The sequence below is a fragment of the Eptatretus burgeri genome, chromosome 5, assembly GCF_056783735.1.
Source record: "Eptatretus burgeri isolate ZD-2024b chromosome 5, Ebu_testis_v1, whole genome shotgun sequence".
Lineage (NCBI taxonomy): Eukaryota > Metazoa > Chordata > Myxini > Myxiniformes > Myxinidae > Eptatretus > Eptatretus burgeri.
Window position 1 is genome coordinate 87,801,490 of NC_140965.1, and position 10,000 is coordinate 87,811,489.

A 10,000-nucleotide genomic window follows, 5' to 3' on the forward strand; every position below is an offset into this window, starting at 1 on the left:
TTTTGGACAAGCTCTCAAGGTGTATAAAATACTTTCATGGCTCAGCGTCTCAGACAGCCTCTGACAGTCAAGTCTTGCACTGGCATTCTCGTGGCAGGGTTGTTTTCACTTACAGGTGTAGAGATAAAAGGTGAATCACTCTCACCTTAGAACCTCTTGTTTGGGGAAAATGGGACTCATTAGCCTTGGTCGGCAACTCATCTAGGAGATGAAAACTGCGAACACAAATCTGCCATTGTTAGGAAAAATAACAGAGCAGGAAAAGCAAGAGATCTTTTAAAAAGCTCAGAAAGATAGCAGGAAAGCTTAGGTCTTGAATTGGGGTCATTAAGAGTGGAATAGGAAAAGATCTGAGCGAAGAAGTACAAGTAAAAGAAAAATGGAAGGACTATACCAAACTCAATACAAAGAAGGTAGCAATATGACTAACAGCAACTTTCAAAGAAAGAAAAAAATGAGCAGGAACCAATAATAATAGAATGTGAGTTAAGTGGAGTCTTGAAAGAGCTGGCAGGTGGAAAAGCACCAGATGAGACAAAATTCTGTTAGAACTCTTTAAGCTATTTAGGAAGGAGGGAATGAAAAATTTTAACAGCTCTTTGCACACTGATCTGGAACAAGACTGCATGGCCTAAAATGTGGAAGGAGTCAGTCTACATACTATTGCCAAAAAAGGGGATGCAAGGGAATGTTCAAATAACCAAACCATTGGCTTGATTTAACATGCCAGCAAGATATGACTAAAGATCATTCAACACAGAATATCAGACTTCATTAAGTGAGAAAGGCCCATTGAGCAAGCAGGTTTCAGAAGAGGTACGAGAGATCAATTCAAAAATCTGAGGTGGATCAGGAAAAAGCAAGAGAATACCAAAGGAAGGCGTATCTCTGTTTTATCTGTGACAGCAAAGCTTTTGATTGTGTTGATCATGAATTGATGTGGATTATTCTGACACAAATTGGGATGTCGGAGCATCAGACATGCCTCATAAGAATCCATTACACTAAACGTGAAGCTACAGTAAGAACAGCGTATGGAGAGTGACAGAGACAGAAACAGAGACAGAGACAGAGATGGTTTGGAATTGGAATTGGAAAAGGGGTCAGACAGGGGTATATTATCTCCCCCAACTTGTTCAATCCATATAGTGAGTACATCATGAGGAAATCAAGCTTGGGTGACATACAGTAGAGGCTGGAGTCAGGATTGCAGGAAGATGTATTAACAATCTCAGGTATGCTGACAATACTACTCTGTTGGCTGAAAGTAAAGAGGATTTGATGAAACTGCGGTAGACAGTGAAGAAGGAAAGTGAAAAAGCTTGTCTTTATTTAAATCTAAAAAAATACTAAAATGGTGAGAGCTGAGAAGATGGACGTGTATAAATTGAGAGTATTACATGGAACTCGTGGAAAGTTTCATCTTCTTGGGTTCTGAGATTGAAGTGAGAAGAGAATGTAGAGGAGAAATTCATAGATGGTGTAACGAATTCGCGCCCACCGGTGTGCGAACGACCGCTTTTCACTAATAGTATCCGCTCGCCCACCGGACGGACAATTCAGTCGTGACCTTCTGGAACAACGCCGGAACCCTGTCACGGGTGGGTCTTCAAACCCACCACGGCCTAGCCAATTTTCTACCCGCGCAAAATAGGGTCAATCGCCGAATATCGATACACCTAAGTACCTGCGCGGATAGCCTACCGAGAGACCGTACCTCGGCGCAGGTCGGCTTGGACACGAACCGCTCAAGTGGTCCGTTCCGTTCTGCAGTGACAACCGAGCAGGTATTATCGCCCGACCTCGCCGGATCCGATTCTATTTAACGGGTATTTAAATCCCAACTAATATTCCGAGATGCAATATAGCGTTCCAATCGGGGACTAAGACACGACGAACGGGTAACATTCACACAATCACATTGATTACTTTCACACATGCACATATACAGCCATGCAATCAATGCAGGTATTCAAGAACACGTATATAGGCAAACAATCATGCACGGGACGGGAACAAAGAGACAAGCAAGGTGAAAGCACTACGACCGTCTATCAGAAATTATCTAGTCACTTAACAGTTTTTACTTACAGAACACGGCACCACCAACATTCATTCAAAAGAAAGGAAAAGGCCACCCTCAAAGACGAGGGCACCAGACAGGGTCCGTAGACCTTTATGGCGTGGAGCCTGGTTGACCGAACGGAACCCACGAGACTGTTGCAGGTTACCTGCACCCTCATGGTGCGATGTTGGGCGAGCTCTCTCCGGCGCTCTCTTCCCGGGTGAGCAGGCTGCACGGCAGAGCTGCAAAGCGGTGCCTCTCGTCCGCGTCCCTCGTGCCACGCCCGGACACCCCACCGACTGCGAGCTCTGATGACTCGACCCAAACCACCGAACCCAAGACTCTCCGAAGACCAAGACGAAACCACCACGAAGAAGACACCAACAACCCGAATATGACAAAAAGCCCCCCTACTGGTGTCGTGCGCACCCTTATATCCCCCAGTTCCAACACCTCCCTCCTCCCTGTTTATTGCTCTGCCCCTCCTTCCAGCTCCTGCATGAAGCTTCCAGAAAAGGGGCGTGCCCTCTCGCCCCCCTCCCCGCGCGCCTCGCGGGGGGCGAGAGAATCATTATTGGCACAGGTCCAGGGAGAGTCATTCCCCCAAAATGAGGCCCCTCCTTCACATGACCTTTGACCTTTGACCCGCATCGCCCTTCCTCCACACAAAAGCGTGGGGAAAACAGGCGGGAATAACAAGGCGGGAGAATCAGGTGGGAAAATCCGCGCACCATCGGAACTCCTCTGGTTTCCTTCGCTTCGTAGAGACGGTTTACATGAGCGGAGAGGGTTGTGATGTGGTTTGTGGAGAAGGGGATCGACAGTTGGCGTAGCGGGGAAGGTGGTTAGGTGGTTGGCATAATTGTTGTTGTGTGGGAGCGATGTTGGTGGCGGCGGTGGAGGCCGCCGCGACGCGGTGGTCGAGAGCGACGTTGGTGGTGGTGATTTTGTTGCGATTGGTGGTGGAAGCGATCGTAGTTGTGGTGATGGTGGCGTGGTTGGCGTTGTGGCTATTGTAATGGTGGTTGAGATGTGCTTGGGCCAAAATAACGATAGGAAAAGAAAAACACTATCTCAAATGATCACAGCCCTGTGCACATGGATAAAATACCCATGAAACAACGGTGAGGAAATCTAACTGAACACAGACTTATCGATCTAACTGAACTAAGGACCTTTATGGTGTTCTGCGAATTTCCACAGCCGTAACACTGGTTAGCATTGGTGAGAACAGCAATATCAGGATTTATTAAGATCAGGAAAGCCAAAGATGTGAAAATACAAAGCAGGAGGAGGCTGGAAAATGCTCTGGTATTCCTCGTTTCAATGTATGGATGTGAATGATGGACAGTGAAAAAGAAAGAAAGGAAGAGGATTGACAGTTTTTAAATATAATGTTGGACACGAATGTTAAAAAAAATCCATGAACTGCAAGAAGAACAAACAAATCTGTACTTAAATAAATTAGACCACCATGTATATTTGAAATCACTGATGCTAAATCACAAGCTGTCATACTTTGAACACATCATGCATGCAGGAAACGAAAATCTGGAGAACTCAACCATGCTGGGTATGCTTGAGGGAAGAAGAGGAAGAGGTGGACTTTGCATGAGCTAGATTGATGGGGAAAAGTCTGCAACCATGCTGTCTCCACCAGAGTTTGAGAAATCAGTACAGGATGGAGATGGTTGGAGAAATGTGATCATTCATGTCACCACAAGTTTGACTTGACAGACCGAAATTGTGTAACACATGTATATATATATATATATATATATATATATATATATATATATATATATATATATATATATATATATATATATATATATATATATATATATATATATATATACACATATATACACATATATACACATATATACACATATACATATATATATATATATATATATATATATATATATATATATATATATATATATATACATACATACATACATACGAGCCACATACAAAAACACAAACTAGCCAAATAACCATTACATAATCCTAGCCACATGGGTTTAGTTGATTAGGTGAGAGCTGATTAGCTATTCCTTCCATTCATATGTGAGAGATGTGGGTGGGTCTTTTGATATATATATATATATATATATATATATATATATATATATATATATATATATATATATATATATGTATTTTGTGTTTCACCTTGGCATGTCTTGCAATCGCATCCCATTTGTACAACCTTTAGACTTCTCAAATATCAATGAAAACACGAAGTAAAACTACAACTTCCTGTACAACGACTTCAGCAAAAAAATAACTACTACTACTACTACTACTACTACTACTACTACTACTACTACTACTACTACTACTACTACTACTACTACTACTACTACTACTACTACTACTACTACTACTACTACTACTATTACTACTACTTCGAGGGCCATAATTATTCCCACCTTGTTGGGGCAGAAAGGAAAGATTTTCTCCCTCATCTTTCATGACCAGATGGCCAGGTCTGACATTCCACTGAAGGTGGAAGAAATTTAGGGTTGGTCCAGCATTTTGAAAACGCACCTAATCTTGTCGAAAGGCATCATGGGATCACTTAATATCCACCAACTAATATGATCAGAGAAGACATGTGACTTGACGGCCATCGGAGGTTCGGTACATTGTGTTGAAACAACTGGCCTGCGAAGCACCAATCCAACAGTTTATAGTCAGGTCTGAAATCGAACCTTGAGGAGACAGCTCAAGGCGAGTGTGCTCCCTCGGCACCACCTGTCAGACTCTAATTGTATCACTCCCAAGCTCGGAATTAATCCTGACTTAAGATGTAAGTAAAACATTTTTTGGACTTTCAGTCTTGAGTTTTCACACAAGACCCAGGATTGTAAGAGCGACTACCCGAATGAGTCATATATTTCAATTAGTCAAAATAAAAACTCAATTTGGGGGGATAAGGCTGCTATAACACTGATTTATTAGCCGGGAAGTATAATAGCCAACACTTAAACGGAGTATCATAAATTTAGCTTTTCTCGTAAAAACAAAACAAGTTCCATCCGCATATCGTTTTGGCGAATTACTAACTCGATCTAATTCTCAGGGGCAAAACCCTTCTTAAATTTGCCATCACCAATCATAATCTTGAAGAGTAACATCGTTTGACGATGAAATTCGTTTGGCGGTACCGGCAGCGGGATCCATGATTGCTGTCGTGCTTAAATCGGTATCGAGTGTTGAGGAAATCATTTTTTTTTAAGTGCAGTCGAGAAACATTCTTTTTTTCCTTGTAAAATCTGATAGCATTTCATAAAGACTTTATCCTTCTCTCGAGGGGGTCCTCGTACAGGTAGGAAACAGCACGAATCTTCACACAAAAAAAGGACAAATGGACATTAAGGGTGATCACGACAAACGTATCGAGAAAGCTTCTGCCTCTAAATGTCGACTTGTCATCTTCCGTCAGCTTTCCCGTATTGTTTTCGCCTGTTTCATTAAACTATCATGGGCCTGTAAGAAAGTATGGGATAACCATGCCCTTTCACTTCACCTGCTGGGAAAATCTCCTGACTACAGATGTCAAACAGAACCTCAAGGGGATCTCATTAAAGATCCAAACATCATGGTGCCTTTAACTTTGAAATAGTGCTGTTGTTAATCATTCCGCTTTAATGGCAATTAGTCTTAAAACTTATACTGAGCGAAAAACAAAACGGTTCCCAAAAGTGAGGAGAAGGGAGAGCATGAGCACAGCAGGTTTTGGGGAGAGAAATAAGTATATTTGGCGGAGGTTAATAAACAATATTGCAAGCTGAGGCTGTTTCCGGCCGACCAGCCAATAGCTCGGTTTTTGGCCCAATCAGGCTTATGTTAATGGCCTGCCGAATGTTGTTGCTGGCTGACTGCTTTGCTGTGAGCCTGATAAATGATACTGCGATTGACCTGCTGCGTTACTGCAAGCCAATGCTGCCTGTTGCTCCTTGGGCCTGATGAACAATGCTGCGATCGGCCTACCAACTGTTGCTGCCTACCACCCTGACAGTTATTCTGTTATGGGCACGACCACCTATCTTGCTGTCGCCTGTCTGATTGTGTGGTTTGATCTGCTACCTCATCTGTACATGCCACCATAGGTGTCACCAGTGATTGCACCTGAATAACAATGATTTCCCTTCTGAATATAATAACTTGCACTGAGCTTTACATGATGTTCCATGCAAACATAGTGTTCCTAGGATCCCACAATTTAATGCAAGATGCCAGTGGATAGGGACTTTGGTAACCTGAATTGAAGAGCACGGGTGATCAAAATGAAGAGGGGGGGGGGGAGGGTGAAAGTGAAAATATACAGAAAGAGTTGATTAGGAATGTCAGTTGAGAAGGTTGTTTGATAATGTCTGTCTGTCTGTCTCTCTCAACTTCCTTTCTCCATCCCCCCCCCCCCTCTTCTGCTGTTGCTTTTGTTCTGTTGTGTCCTGATTAATGGTCTGTTCTAGCTCTTCCATGCACCTTGGTTTTGAATTTAAAAAAACCCTATGGAGTATTGTAAGTTGGGCGCATAAAAGAAGGAACAGATAGTAAAAGATCAGAATGTAGCTGGATAATAAATGAAAGACTACAAACCTTCTATAATAACAGAGCAACAAAGTCTGCTTCTTGGTCATCCTGTGAAAAAACACGGAATTTCTCAAGAATGTGGACCCGTATGCTTAAAAGAAACAAAGTGAGGTCATCTAACCTAACTGGAATAATACAAGAAATCAACAAAACATTGATTGGTGTATGCCAAGTACCATGGGAAACAAGAAGATGATGTTTCGGGTGATAACGCTTCGTCAGAGTCAAACAACACCAGACACTAGCCTTAACAAGAGAGACTAGTTCTTCATGATTAACTGGAATAAACTTCACATTCCCAGAGATTCACATCATTTGATTTCTCCAAGTGAGAGCACTGGAATATTGTCAAAAAGAGGAGAACAGCAAGTTACAGTTATTGAACTGGAAGGGCCCTCGGTAGAGCGCATATGTCGATCACGTAATGCCTGATCCACGAGAACATATCGGGCCCAATATATTTTTTAAATATCATGCTAGACAGCACCATATCGTTTTTGGCCCTATCTCTCAATGGTGAAGAATCACTTTAAAAATCAAACAATTCTCGTATCCAGATCTGGATTTAGATCTTCGTCCAAATCCGTACACAACCTTTTTGAGATATCGTGCACATAAACAGACAGACAAACAGTGGTGAAAACATAACTTCCTTCCACCTTCGGTGGTGGAGGTAAACAAATCACAATAAAGTTGTATGGAAGATTTTGAGTGGGTGAAAAGAGAAACTTCATTGAGAAACACGAGCCTCCAGATGGAAGGTCGAAGAAAGATCGCCTCAAGATTTTTTCTTATTTAAGTACCATATTCTCACACGATTTTAGAGCACAAACAGTTGGTTTATTACGTGTTGTTATGACTTGTAAGACAAGCAGAGGGAGGAACACACCCAGACAACATGCCGTGCCATGTGTTAAGGGGAATCTGTTAGTGTGGTCTTCGCAGAAAAGTTAGCTACACTGCCAACTGAAACACTTTTTTAAAATATTAATACAACCTCTTCGCTTTTTCACCTGTTTCTCCTGATAATCATTTCCATGCATGTGGAAAATCTCTGAAATCTCTTGCCGATATACAATGTACATTGTACATTGATTGTAGACTCACCTTGCACCATTTTAGTTTCGGGCTGGAAGGATGGCTAACACGTATGCGCACTCACCTTTGAGCCGTCAGGCCTGGGTTAAAATTTTGACCTGGGTTAAAATGGTAATTAAATAAGAAAAAATCTGTAACATGTCGTCTTGGTGTTCTGCATGCAGGGCAAGGCATCAACGTGTGCGCCATCCATCGAAAGGACGTTCATCTGGAGGACCCGTCTGTTAGCATTGGTCTTTGGTGGCTGTTAAATATCCAATGGGGAATTTTGTGAAGAAGTGGTGAGTTATCACTGACACCATGAACAAGTCACAAATTTCTGCCGTAATAATAGGGTGGGTGTTGGAGAGAGGCAGCCATGGTCTCCAGCAAAGATGCAAGCCAGGAGCCACATAAATGACTCTACCTTGATAATTTTAATTTGTCAAAAGGCAAAAAAACAAGGTTTGGCCATATGTTGCTTATTGCATAACTTACCTGTCTTTTAATTAAAAAAAACAAAACTTTAATGCTACTTTTACTTTGGACTGGCTTCAAAACTCATAAGCTGTACTATAATCGTGTGTGTGCTTTTGGGCCTGTGTATGTGTTTTTGCTGTAGTTTTGTGTTTCACTCTTAATTTCTTTCTTTCCTTTTATATTTCTCTTTATTTTTGCATGTGTCTATGGAGGGGTGAACTCTTGCAAAAAATTTTTGGAAGACTTACTTGTCTGCACTTGGATGGGTTTGAGCATAGAATAGGAGCAGCTGAAATCCAAACCCAATCCACGTTCCTCCTGACGACTCGATCTTTACCGATTCGGGTTCCTCTTAATTACTCCAATGCTATATTTGGTCTTTCATTTGATGATCAAAACAATCCGAAGACATAGCAAGGATGAAAAGGTATGTACAATAAATATTACCAAAATACCACCCAGGTATTGTATAAGCTAATAAACAAAATAGTAGGCTACAGTCAGGTGTTGGATAGTTTACACCATGAGTAATGATCATCAGGCACCAATCAAAAAGTGCAAGTCAGTGGAAAAGCCGATGAAAAGCACAGAAAGCCCTAGAAAACAGTCTCTGTTCAGCTCAAGAGATATCCGTCCAAAAGCTGCGTTTTCTCTTATTGACAGCATTTCAACAATCAGCAAAAGTCGAGAGGCAAAATGGCCTATCAAGGAAGTAACAGGATAAAAACAGAATATTCTAACTGATGACATCATCAGGTGAACACCGATTTTCATTAGTGCATCGATTCTTCAAGCTCCGAAAATCAAAGTCAAACGGAAACCGACACGGCGAGACAAGCCCTCAACAATTGTACGATTAGTGAAATACACACCAAGCAATCTCAACGATTCGGGTCAAAACCATACGTTCGCCGTAATCATGTTTGGTTGGAAATAAACAACGACTACTGCTGCAAACGTCACTTTGAACTGTCAATTCCCTAAAGGTTCCTTTCACCAGATATATAAAATGCCCTTTCTCCCAATGGTCACAGTAATGAAGATCGATAAAACAGAACTTGGGGCGAGACTTTTTGGTGGGTGGATAGGGGGAGTGTCTAGTTTTACAGGGAAATCGGTGGAGAGAACGAAGTGAAGGCCTTCTCTGTACACCAGGGGTCGACAGCAGGTGAAGGATTCTAATAACTTAAGAATTCAGGCTCGTGATAATATTTTAAACAAACGAGCCAAATTCAACATCGCAAAAACAGACTTTGCGTACAGTTGATTTATCATTGCCTTTCACATGGATTATTTGGCCGTCTCGATGCCAATTGAGCTGACGGATCAGGAAAAAAAACAAGAAAAAGATGTGTGGTCTTTGTAGCAATCTTTGCGAACCCTTCCTTCCCCACACGTATGATAACCTCCCCTACTTTGGACAATGGTCTTCAAAATAGATCTCACCAACTCACTCAAGCTCCCAAACCACCTCAGTGGAAAAATGCAAGTCCATGTTAGCAACACGATAACGAGAAAACATTTCCAAATGCAAACACCGTTGCTAATAAATTTTAAAAAGCACTATCGCATGCAAAGGTATCCTACAAATGGCAGCTGCTTTGCTGTTAAGGAGGTTGGGTTGGGTGGGGGAGGGATATTGTAGAAGGTATGAAGGCACAAATGGTGGGGATTTACGTCTGTCCTTCTTCATGGTGGGTGAAAGGAGCAGTAACTTGAGTTTCATATCTCCCAGGAGACTTTCAATGGACAGCATGATGCTGTGCTCAG

The 10,000-nt window shown here is 41.9% G+C and overlaps 1 protein-coding gene across 5 annotated transcripts in view; it reads right to left on the reverse strand.

Moving 5' to 3' along the window:
* Positions 1 to 10,000, reverse strand: part of LOC147026907 (glypican-6-like) — a 475,934-nt gene that overhangs the window by 322,119 nt on the left and 143,815 nt on the right. The gene's annotated exons all lie outside the window — the stretch shown is intronic.